This window comes from Vicugna pacos, chromosome 6 (genome assembly GCF_048564905.1).
Source record: "Vicugna pacos chromosome 6, VicPac4, whole genome shotgun sequence".
In the NCBI taxonomy this organism is placed as follows: domain Eukaryota; kingdom Metazoa; phylum Chordata; class Mammalia; order Artiodactyla; family Camelidae; genus Vicugna; species Vicugna pacos.
Window position 1 is genome coordinate 58,211,883 of NC_132992.1, and position 13,417 is coordinate 58,225,299.

The window sequence follows — 13,417 nt, forward strand, 5'->3', positions numbered from 1 at the left end:
TGTTTGCATTTTTCTTTTAGATACAGCTGTGTGCATTTTATGTTTGAGTTGTTTTACCTACTATGAAGAAAAAACCAGGCAGTCTATTCAGTTCCCCACTTCCTGCCTCGCATCCAAGAGTTATTTGGAAGAAGTGATGTACAGTTATCTCTTTCACTTTATGTTCTGACAAAGTAAATTTGAAAATAACAACATGAACTTGATTTTCCTAAAAGTGTTCAAAGTTGCTCAGCTCATATATCAGCTATCAATACAAATGAGTGCGCTTTTGTGTGCATTAAACCAAAACTTTTTTTTGTCCTTGTTCCATAGCAATTTATTCCTAAGACAGTTTTTATTTTAATTTACTCTCTTTTGTACTTAAGTAGTGTTTTTCCCCCCTTGCTAAGACCAAAGTAAAATAGAGGAATATCTAAGGGGCTTTTTGTCCCATTCTTTTGAGAAACTTTAACTGGTGGTTATGCCATCCTTTCATATTTTAAGATTAACGGATATTAGTAGAAGAGATCTCTCTTAATTGTGATTGCTAAGTTACTTTAATCATGCATTACAAATCTTTACTTTGTTCTTTTAAGGTCATGTAGTGAAAATATCTGAGTTCATGTTTTACTTGGGCCCCATGTGGAACTCTAAATACTTCATAAATTGTCTAAATAAGAACCAGAAAGTTGGTATCATTCTTTCACACTTATGAACAGAGATCAGTAATAAGCTGTAGCCTAGAGGTATGTTGATGCTTTTAAGCAACTTTTACCAAGTGAGTTTGAAAAACTTCACAATTATATAGCACATTGCACTTTCTTCAGGTCAGTGCCGTCCAATAGTAGCACTTTCTATGATAGCAGTGTTATTTGTGCTCTTCAGTATGGTAGCCACTGGTCACATGTAGCTACTGAGCCCCTGAAGAAAGGCTAGCATGATTGAAGAACTGAATTTTTAATTTTAATTAATTGGAGTTAATTAAAACAGCCACATGTGATTAGGGCTCCTGTATTGGATGGCATAGCTTTAGGTAATATTTAGGCAGTAATAACTGAGGAAAGTATTTTATGGAAAGGGTTTTTAAGACTATACTGTTTAATTTGAAGAATAAAATAGAAGGATCATGATTAAAAATTGCCTCAGAGCAATATACTCTGCAAAAGAGTATAGCTGCAATGTTCTGTTGACAGTCTATTTCATTAAAATGCTATCTGTCACCACCTGTCTCCCTATTCCTGTTGTGATGCAGCCCTGAGAAAAGCAGCCCTTTCAGTTTTTATTGGTTGGAAGTGCTCTGGGTTGCAGAGATGCACAGATTCAAGTGCCAAAAATTGGTTTCTGATGAGACTGTTGTATCTTTTTAACATTAAAATATTTTACATCATTAAGCCTAATGATTTCTCATTTTAAATGAATCTGAAATCATTTTACCTCTAAATGAGCTTGGTCATTTCTTGTTTTAGCAGTGATCAAACTGGAACATGGAGGTATATCATATTTATACTTTAAAAAAAAATTCTAGAAGATCACATGTTGATACAAGGACAGGTGACTTTGTTTTTGAGAGAACCAGATTAATTTTGCTGTGTTCTCTGATCACATCACCCTTGATTCTAGCTGGTCATGTAGTAAGTGTAATTAATCAAATGAGCAGGAGTGGAGATGGGAAACACCTGGCCAGGAGGAATACCAGGCGTGGTATGGCCCATTAACACTGGTGGGGAAAGAGCTCAAGGCACACGTTCTATTGATAGTAATGGGTGTTTAATCTTCATGTGAAAAAGACCTGAGAATAACAAATACCACCAAAGTGCCAAAATCTGTCTTTCACTGCTCAAAAAAAAAAAAAAATGTAAACAATGCAGGGGTTATAATGTAAGGTTTTAATAATGCTAAGAAATAAGCTCATTTTTAGTTGGTGAATTTTTATGACTACCTCTTTGCTGTATGAATATATCTCAGTTTTCTAATACCTCAATTTCCTGAGAATCTGTATGTACATTTTTGTAAATAAAATAATTTACCATATACTAGAGGAAGGACCTGGCTTTTAAAGAAATTGTATAAAAGACATTTGTTACTGGATTTGTTACACAGTGAATCAGTTTGAAATTTCTTAAAAACAGCCTTTTCTGTTCCCCTTGACTGAGGGTTTTTGGTTTTTTGTTTCTTTGTTTTGTGTGTGTGTGTTTTTTTAAGTCAGCGTATTCTTATTTAGTGAGATCTGTGTTCCAGGAAGTGTGTACCCTCATTTGTTCATTTACAACTGCAAAGATTTGTATGTCTCCTATGTTTTCCTTTCGTGCCAAAGAAACTCACCCTTTTAAAAAGTCAGCAGGTTGCACAAACTGAAAAAATGTTTGTCCCTTAAGTAAGCATTCTTAAGAATTTTTATTTCCTGGGATTTAAATATTTTCCAAAGGAAAATACCCTCAATTTTAAAGTTAAAGCCAGTAGTAAAAATGCATGTGTTTTAGGAATGCACTAGTTCCATAGGAAACAATACTGACAATTTTAAGGAACTATGCTGCATTAAAATCCACAATTGTATGGAACTTTTTTAAAGCTGATAAAAGATATAAAGTAACTGCTCAACTTTATGTATATTTGTGAGCTGCTCAGGGTTCAGTGCCCTGATTTATAGGGGATTGATCACTATCTGTAGGGCCAGATGTCCTGTGAATGTACATGTTCATTTTAAGGGAGCTGAAGCTGCTGCCTTAAAGCTAAACCTGCTGCCTTTAAACGTTGCTACCTCCCTCCCTCCAATCGTGGCTGTAAACAGTGACTCTGAACAGTCAGGTAGCATTATACTTGATTTTATTGTGAATGCTAAAAAAATAAAATTTGTAAGTCCACCAAGCATTGACTTAACTAGGTAAATGTAAGTTGTCTTTCTCCAAGTCTACTTGATAGCTTTTATAATTTGAAATGAAGTACATCAATACGGATCTGAGCCTTGTGTTTCAGTTACTGTGAGATAATCATTTTCTTCCTATTTGGAAATGATAATGAACATTCAGAGTATTTATTTCCATTCTGATGATACTGAGCAAGTTTCTTAACCTCTGAGCCATTAGTGATAACTACTTGATAAGCTTAGTGTGAAGAATAAATTAGATAATTTATGTAAATTCACTTTAACAGTGCCTAGTAGCCTAGTACCTAGTAAAAAATAAATGACAGCTATGAGTAATATATATACCATTGTAGTACATAGTAATTTGTTTTTTGGTATTGGGTTCTATAACACCATGTAAAGTCATCTAAATATTAGATCTTATGTGAGTAGCCTAGACTGCAGCAAGTGAAGAGAAAAATGTTTTGCCTTTTTATTGTGGAGAATATTAATATAGGTGGACCGAAGAGTATAATGATCTCTCCATGTACTTATCAAGCAGTCCCAACACCCATGGTCAGTCTAATCCCATCCATTCCCCATTGCCTCTTCTCATAGTTTTTTTTTCCAAAATAAATCCTAGAGATTATATCTTACCTATAAATATTCAGTACTTATCTCAAATGATAAGGTCTCATTTTTAAAAACAAACCATGTTACCATTACATCTAAACATACACACAAATCCTTAATCATCATATAACCAGTATTAATGCTCCAGTTTGTAGGAAATTGTTTTTAGTCGCAGTACTGAGATGCACGAGAAGTAAATATAATGAATACAGAGGAGGTTACTCTTAAAGATGAAAGATTTCTGTTACAAGGACAGTAGGCACCGAAGTAGACAAGTTTGGAGGTACAGACAAGCGATTAAAGGAAAGAAAGTAAGTGGAAAGGTAGAGGTAATGTTGAATGTAGGGGCTATGCTTTGCATATCCAGAATCTAGTGTTTTCTTATGGACATAGACACAAATGTTTACTGAGTAAAAAAATGGAGTAGATAAATATGTGCAGTTGCCAACAGCAACCAAGGAATGACTTAAGAGAAAGTGTTAAGTTTTTGAAATACAATCAACAAAGCATGGGAGGAAACGTAAGTGGGTGAGCAGGAAAGTGAAAATAGGTGGTAATATAGGCACAGAATTTAGAGATTATTAGGCAGGTGAAAAAAGGTTTTCTTCTTTTAGAAGAAAACAAGATAGGAAAGGATAAGGACAACCCTATATTCTAACACGCCAGTGTTGTGATCAAGAGGGGATCAACAGAGAAATAATTTAGGATAAACTCATCACAGCCATTTATCTGAATTTATAAAGAAGCCTTAAACCACGTGGCTGACTAGAATTCCCATAATGCATGATACAGAGTATGGGCTACAGAACTGTGGTTCTCAAACTAGGGAGTCCAATTTTGCAGACACAGAGGAATACCTGGACATCTTTTCCCCAACCCACTGAACAGAGGATCACTGTAGTCTGGCCTGATAGCAGGATGCTTGCTACACTGGGATGTGGTCCCCTCAGCTTGGGGTGGAGAAACCTATGATTATTGTTGTTTCTTCATTGCCAGGAAGGCAGTAGAGTAATAATAATAAATAACATGCAGTGCGAGCGCCTTCTTACAGTTTTTGAAGCAGTTTCACCTTCTTTGATCTTTAAAAAGATCTTTTGAAATTGAAAGATTAATACTCAAAGTGCTTAAATGACACCTCTGTCTAAGGTCACAGAGCAGTGATGAGACCTGAACCCAGCCCTGAGTCTTCTAGATCTAGTTTTTTCCCATCACATTCCATGCTTGATGAAACCCAAAGAGGATAGAGTCCAATATGTTTAATTATGTCAGATAAAATTAAAACTTTAATGAATCCTACTAAATTATTTAAATTCAGCTGTTTGATTCAGCAAAAAATTTAAATGCTTGCTTAAAATGTTTAATAGGTCTAAGTTGTAAAATCCATTCAAGGATTTAGGATTAACAGGTTTACTTAACATCTAATTAGTTTCTAATAATTAGGTCTATAACACTTTTCAAGGGGACTGAAATTGATTTCTTCTTTAAAAACATTAACTTTTTGGTATATTGTCCTATGAAAGTTGAAATGAATCCTCTTGTTTATATAATTCATTTATGTTTAAAATTTTCTAAATATATTATGCACTAGCATGTAACTATGGCCATACTTCTGGTAAACTTTACTTTGTCAAATTTCTAATAAGCCAATGGAAATACTTTTTCTAAGAGAAAGGAGTTCATAGAAAAAAAACTACCTTGATTATTAATCAAGTTTGAGTCTAATTAAAATATGTAAAAATACTTTAAAGCACTGCACAATCAGGGCACATTACTATTCCTTTTATAGTGCTAAGCCTACAAAAATGCAAACATTAGGAAATTATTTTTGTGTATGTGTGTATGTATGTATGTGCGTGTATATATATGTGTGTGTGTATGTATGTGCGTGTATGTATATATGTGTGTATGTATATATGTGTGTGTATATATATATATGTGTGTGTGAGTGTATGTGTGTGTATATATAAAAGACCCTTTTCGGTAGTAAAACCTTGCTTTAATTAGAGTATCAGCTGCTGGTGATGTGATGTTAAATAACTGGGTTGGTCTATAAAGCTACCTTCAAATAGAGTAGGATGCTAATATGCAAGACTCATGGCCACTTAAAACAGGGCAGGTCAGGATGATCAGCCATACTATAAGAGCAAATCTTTGTTATTTCTTCCCATAAAAATGGGATTATAAATACTTGCCTTTCAGGTTAGTGATGTTGGTTCCCCTGGAGTGTAATTCCACGACAGTAGGGAATTTGTTCAAGGCTGTATTTATTCACTGCCTAGAATATTGCCTGGAATATATTAGGCCTAAAATAAATCCTTTTTACATAAATGCATTAATTGATGCAGCATGCTTTTTAAGGTGCACGACAGAAAGTTTTCAGGCTTAAAATCATCAGCATATCAAATGTGTTAATTGTCACATAATCAATCTCTATGTATTTCCTTTCCTCCCTTCCTCTCTCCTTTCCTACATTTTTCATGAAAGTATAGATCATCTGCTAATGTTTACCTTTATGTCATAAGATCATAAGAGGTTAGTTTCTGCTATGAGGCAATAGCTCTATTCAATTATCCATGAAACAATTACTGAGGACCTGCTCTTGGCCAGGCATCATGCTAGGCACTAGGAAGACAAAGCCAGGTGAATGGTTCTCATGAGGCTCACAGACCTACCTGAAGCTCTTTGTGATATACAGAGCTGGTCACTGCATTACTTTTTGTGATGCGAGAGATGCTGACAAGGCAGAAAATCTAGAGAATCAGAATGATCCTAAATATTTTTCTTTGTGTATCATTTCCCTGCATTTTTAAAAAAAGAAACAGAGACCTACTGTATTCGTTGTAAATATAAAGTATTTTTTTTAAAGTTCTTTAAAAAATATTTTTATTGAAGTATAGTCAGTTTAAATTGTGTCAATTTCTGGTGTAGAGTACAATGTTTCAGTCATATAGGAACATACATGTATTCTTTTTCATATTCTTTTTCACCGTAAGTTACTACAAGATACTGAATATGGTTCCCTGTGCTATACAGTATAAACTTGTTTATCTATTTTATATATACTAGTTAGTATCTGCAAGGATTTTTTTTTATCATGTCAAACATTTAATTGCTTAGACACATAAATCCAAATACAGTTAACCCTGAATTATAAATTAGACCTAGGAATTTGAACAAGAAAATTTTATGGAAATTAAGATGTCTAACTTAAATATTTTATCCAAATGAAATTATTTTTTATAAACCTAATGCTGTTGGACACTTATTTTGTTTTAATGTTATTTTTACATACTCTCAGTTATGAGGAATAACTTCAATGCTTTATAACTAGCAGTGCTTTTAAAACATGCAGTGTATGTTTTGAAGTTTTTCTACTCTGTAACCTGAATTTTCCCATTCCTTGGCCACCTGATATGCCACTTCTGTCTTCCCCACCCACAGAAACTTGCCAGTTCAGCTATGAAGTCAATTTACTGGTAAAGCCAAGAACATGAACACACCTTTTCAGTAAAAGCAGCCTACTGACAGCAAGGAGAATCAAGGCCAGAAAATGGGGTCATGTTTATATATAGAGAAAAAGATGGAGGCAAAGGGGATTCTGCCAGGGCCAAGAGTCTGGTTATTTAAACAGGCAGGAGGAGGGGAAAGAATATTAGCAGAGATTTTGTGGATTGAAATAGAGGCTTCTGAGTCTTAACCCAGATTGATTTTATTTTTACCAAAAATTTAAAAAATATTACAAGGATATAATTTTTTTTCCAACTGCAGTGTCAGCAAAAACTATCACATCTAGTTTGAAAAACAGATAGCTTTTTTGGCTGAATGTAGTTTACCTTTACCAAGGAAAACAATGCTTGACTTTTGTGTATGTGTGAGTCATCATATTTTTTACTTGACTGCAAAGTACTGAATTCTCTTTTGCATGGTTACTTAACTATGTGTGAGCCTTGCTCCCCCAACCCCAATCTCAAGGGTTTAACTCGATTAACTACTAGCTTGTGTGTTTGGATACCTGTGTTGAGGGATGCTTGGGAAGTAATCTTAATCCTTTTGGTTCCAAGTTTGGGCATCGCTCCCGGAAGATGGACCTGTGTCTTGGATAGCCAGTGGGGAACCATGTGGAACGAACACTGAGAGAGCGGTGAAAGATCACTAGTATCAGAAGAAATGTTTAAGTTCCCAACTCGAACACACCATTTAGTCATCTGAGCAATCTTCATTGAGCACCTACTAAGTGCCAGGCATTGTCCTGGGCACGATGGAAGATAACTTCTACTCCTTTAGCATCAAATGGCCTGTGAGGTCCAAGACAGCAGAAGTCTAAGGAAGGGAAGAGAAGCACTAATTGAAAACCTGTGGGTCCCCAAATTCTAATGGGAAGCTTAGGAACACTTAAATACGCATTCAGATATATAGTGAGTCAGAGCTATGGAAGGCACATTTTGAAAGATTAATTAGGAAGCAAGGGAGAAGCCCTCTTCCTCGTACGCAGTTTGAAAGTGGGCGATACAAGTAATGCTGGACCCTCTTAGCAGTCTAATTCTCTCTTTTCAGGCCACAATCAGCCTTTTGTAGCATCTCTCTATTCCTCCTCTTAAACGAAATCTAAAAGGCACTGGAGAGTGCCATGCATTTTACTTGTGTGCTGTGTGTGCGTGTTGCGAGAAGTAGCAAAAACAAAGATCCCTCTGAATTAATCCTGTCCTTCTTCAGGAACGAAGACCTCAGCCTCCCCTAGTGCTGTGAGTGCTGCTGGCAAGCTCTCCTCAGCTGTCAGTCCCCTCCAGAAAGGACTTCAACCAAAAAGAGCTGCCTGGCCCAATGTTACACCCCTTCCCAAAACAGCCCATATTCAAAGCTTAATTGCTGTGGGCATGTAGAGGCCCAGGGATTGGCTGAGCCTTCACGGAGGCTGCATCTCGGCTTAGTGTCATTCACTGCTCAACTCTGGTTCCAAGAGTACTGCATAATAAATTTCCTGCATGCTGATTTCCATCTCAGAGTCAGCTTCTGGAGCAACCCCACTTGCCACACAAGGTATGCCTGGAAGGGGCCAGAGACTCGTAGAGGCGCTTCTCCTCAATAGCTTCAATACTAGCCGTCTTTGCATTTCTCCCCAGTGGGGACTGATGGGATAGCAGGGGCTGCGGCAGGAAAAGCAGAGCGGCTGCAAAACCAGGGTCTAGGTTTAGGAGAAGGACAAAATAAGGGCTCAGCTCAATCAAAACTAAGTCTGAAGGTGTAATGCATTACTTGGGAGTTAAGAGAGATTTGGGTTCAAGTTTTGTCTGTGTTTGACTTTGGATGCGTTAGTTAAATACCTTAAGCTTCAATTTTCTCATCCGGAAAATAGGAACGGTAAAAGTTACTTCCTATGTTTGTGATTAGTAAATAACAAGTGCTATGACATGATGTACTTAAATTTATTATTATCATTACTACTATTATCATTTAATGCTAAAGTGTTCAGAGTCTATTTCACACAGGGGCACCAAGGACAGAGCTTGGAGGTGGCACTTGTGACATCAACCTGACCAGCTCTCTGGGTTCTGGGAATACAAGGGTAGAACCCAAATATAAGAATATGCAAGTTGTGGCTGCTACCTTGTCATGAGAAACTCATTTTCTGATCCCTTTGGACATTAACCCCTGTCCTGTCACCTCTGAATCAAATGTGCCTACTAGTCAGGTCATCAGTGCCTGGATGATAACATCCTACAACCGGAGGAGTCTTGTATGTGGCAATAACACGACAAATACTGCATGATTTCACTTATACGTGGAAATGAAAATAGTCAAACTCATAAAAGCAGAGAGAAGATGGTGGTTGCCAGAGGCTGGGGATAGAGGTGGGGAATGAGATGATACTGGTGGAGGGGTGCAAAATTTGAGCTATGCAAGATGAATGAATTCTGGAGATCTAATATACAGCAGAGTGACTGTAGTTAACAATACTGTATTGTATGCTTGAAGTTTGCTAAGAGGGTAGATCTTAAGTTTGCTAAGAGGGTAGAACACACAAAAAGAATGAAAATAGTAACTATATGAGGTGATGGAGATGTTAAATCTTTTGATTGCAGTGTTTACTTCAATGTATATGTATGTCAAAACATCAAGTTGTACAACTTAAGTGTATATAATTTTTATTTGTCAATTTTACCTCAATGAAGCTGTTATGTTAGAGAGAGAGATTCCAATCCCTGCTCTCCACATCCCAGTCCTTGCCATCTCTGTCTCCCAGTGGATGACGGAGAGGTCCAGACTTGAGAAGTATGAATTCTTGGGCTGGAGCAATTTTGAACAGACTTCTCTGCTTCTACCATCCTTCTCTCAGATCTGCTATGGTAGGGATCTAGGTAAAATGAAATAATTGCCAAAGAAGAGGAGAAAAATGTAATAGCCCTAAAAGGAAGCAAAATCACATTTAACCTAGATTATATACAAATAATATACATCATATCCATAGCTGTTTGTGACTTACTACTGATATGAGCTGGCACTTGAAAATTTACAAAAGGTATTCTTTTTCAAACGTTAGAATCCATGGCTTCCCTATGATAGTCCCTTGAGCTCACTCAATTCTGATATCTTTTCTTGAATGAAAGAGAAATGAGTAGGGTTTCAGTTGATCCTAGAGGAAATGTGCAAAGGGATGTGTCACACTTTGAAGATCATCTCTTGTGTATTGAAGCATAAAACAGTGTGAGTGCTCCTAGGACTGAATTAGGAGTCAGGGGTCATAATTTTCTTCTAGTTTGGTCCTGGCTCTTTGATGCTCCCGTTTTATTTCAGTAGCTACTATTCGGGAGAAACTATTTGACATATTTAACATTCAGCTGCGGAAGACAGCGTGCCGACTGAGTCGAGTCCCTTGAAAAGAGAAATCAAATAAAGAAAGAAAAGTTAATTAAAATTGGAGATGAGTATTTTTTCAGTGTCTTTTCTAAACAGCCTCTTCTTCCTGCCCTTGAACCAAAGCAACTGAAGCTAGTTCAACCTTTATCAGCTTGCCACAGCAGTGAGGCAACCAAAGGCATCAAGTACTATAATGTGAGTCATCTCTGACCTAGGGTAGCCCTTATTTGCAGAGCAGTGCCCATCTCTTTCTTGGGTTTATATTGAGATGGTTACCTTAAATTTGTTTCCTTTTGGACACCACAGAATTTTTTTTTTTTAACTGAGATAGTGTATCTATCACAGGATTTGACCCTAAGTTATTACTATAAGCTGAAGACCAGAGGGAACCACAGAATGTTGAGTCCTAACACAGCATCCTATATGGTGGTTAATTACACGGGCTTTGACATTAGAAAGCCTGGTTCAAACTCCAATGCAGCTACTTATCGGCTTTGTAATTCCGGAGAGTTGAATCACTCAGATCCTCTGGTTTCTTTATCTGTAAAATGCAGAGAAGAATAATGGTCCATATTTCATAGGAAAAATAAAGATGATTAAATAAAACAATGCACATAACACATTGAGGAGAGGTTCTGACCCAGAGTAAGTCCTTAATACGTGTGAGTTGCTTGTGTTATTATTATTATTGGAAAATACAAGAACTTGCATTTTGTAAAACAGAAAAACCAGGACCTTTCATTTTAACGTGAAGATATGAACATTATGTTACTTTCTAAGATAAGAATTTAGGCGAGACAATCCAACTGTGGACACAAAGTCATCTTTGTAATGTTATAACTCAGAAAGCTGTCAGCAGAGCCTTGCACCGAGTGGTTATCCTACACTCAGCCAGAGATCTGTTGTCTGACAGAAAGGGCTGCATTTCCTCCTAAAGGGCTCTGAGGATCCTGGATAACACCCTGTTCTACCTGGATTGAGTTACTAATGTTCCTTACAGGGCCCTCTTCCTCAAGGGTAGACACTTACTACTCTCCTATTTATGGAAAGTAAAATTTTCCTTCTACATTTAATCCATCATTCATATTTGGCACTTCGTTAATAAACAAATAGGCTGGCAATTTTTTAGAATTAAATTTCCAGTTTGGGAGGATGGGGTGTATGTATCTTTAAAACTTTTTATTTTGAAATAATTTCAAATTTACAGAAAATTTGCAAGAAATAGTACAGAGAAGTCATATATCTTTCATCAAGTTTTCCCACTTGTCAATGAGGGGACTCACTCAGAACCCCAGAGTTGGTATAAAGATTATTCTAAGCTCAAGGCATTTGAGAATCAAAGATGCAGAAAGCTATCTTCTTGGAGCTTCCAATATCTAACTAAAAGCAGCAATGTCTGGGAAATAAAGCTGCCGTACATTCCTTCTTTGGGGTGCATCTACTCCGAAAAGGAAGAAAGCAAATAAAACCTACCCAAAATCTCTTCTTCAGAGGATTTTCATGGCTTTGAAGGAGACAGAAAGACCATTCATACCTGTATAGACAAACATTATCACTAACTTTCTTCTCTCTTGATTGGCATCCTAAAAACCCATTTGTCTTTCCTAAAGAAACCCCTTTATTTTTCCCAGAAAAGCCTTTTCTCCCCTCTCCTTTTCCCCTACTAAGTTAGGTATATAAGTCTTTAACTTAAACCATTTAATGAGCCAGCTCCTTCTTTTGCTGGCTCCCTTGTGTCCATTAATAACCCTTTTTCTCCTGTTAAAATGGCTTTTGTCAGGTGAATTTATAGACCTCAGGGAAAAGACATAAATAAATAGAGGACAAGTTTTTCCTCCCCTACATTAACATTTTACCACTTTTTCCTTATTATTCCTCATCTCAATATTATTTTATTCATTTTTCTAAACTAATAAAATCTAGTTTTTCTAAACCATTTGAAAGCTTGACACCCCATCGTCCCTTATTATTTAAATGTATATTTCCAGAAAAGAAAGACTCTCTCTTACACAGCAGCAGGAAATTAATGTTGAACAGTGTTGTTATCTAATCCATAGACTCCATGAAAAATTTGCCAGTTATCCCAATAATGACCCCATCATCTCCTCTGTAAGTCTGGGGTCCAATCTAGGATCTGGGTTATAGTTAGTTGTCCTTTCTTTTACTCTCCCTCAGTCTGGAAGAGTTCCCTAGTCTTTCCTTACCTTTTATAACACTGACAGTTTTACTCCACAAAATGTTTCTCAGTTTGGCTTTGTCTGGTGTTTCCTCATGATTAGATTCAGAATACACATTTCTGGCAGGAACATTACAGAAGTGATGTGTTCCTCTCAGTGTGAAATATCAGGAGCCACATGACATTTAATAGTCCTATTATGGTTGATGTTCACTTTTATCACTTGGTTAAGATGGTATCTGTTCCTCTATTATAAAGTTAGTAATCATGATGTACTTATTATTAATAAGCATTGAGTAAGTATTTTGTAAAGAGATACTTTGAGGCTCGTGTAAATATCGTGCTTCTCATCAAATTTTCACCTATTAGTTTTAGCATCCATTGATAATTCATGATTAAACCAATTAAACCAAATGGTGATTTTTCTAATTCCATTGTTTCCTTTATTATTTGGCATTTTCTTATAAGATAGAGCTTTTCATTTCCCCTCATTAGTTTATATATTCATTAATTTCTAGATATAAATGTGGACTCATAGACTTCTATTTTATTCCAGGTGTTATTACCTATTATTATTATTATTTATTAGATTCCTTAAGCTGGCTCCTATGTCTTTTGGACATGGCCCCATCACTTTTTAAGCAATTCCTTACTTTCTGACACAATATTCTAGGCTCATCTGCTATTTCCCTGCCACAGCCTGGAATCAGTCATTTCTTTCGAGTCCTAGTTCCTTTAGGAGAGAATGTCGTTAAAATCATGATCTTAGTGCTCTTTGGTATTAGGGTGTCACTCATTGCTTTTAGTTCTTCCTGGAAGACTGGGAAATATGTATGTACACACACATACATACATCTACCTGTAGCTATCACCTACCAATCTATCTGTCGGTCTGTCTGTCTGTCTATCTATCATCTATCTATCATTTATCT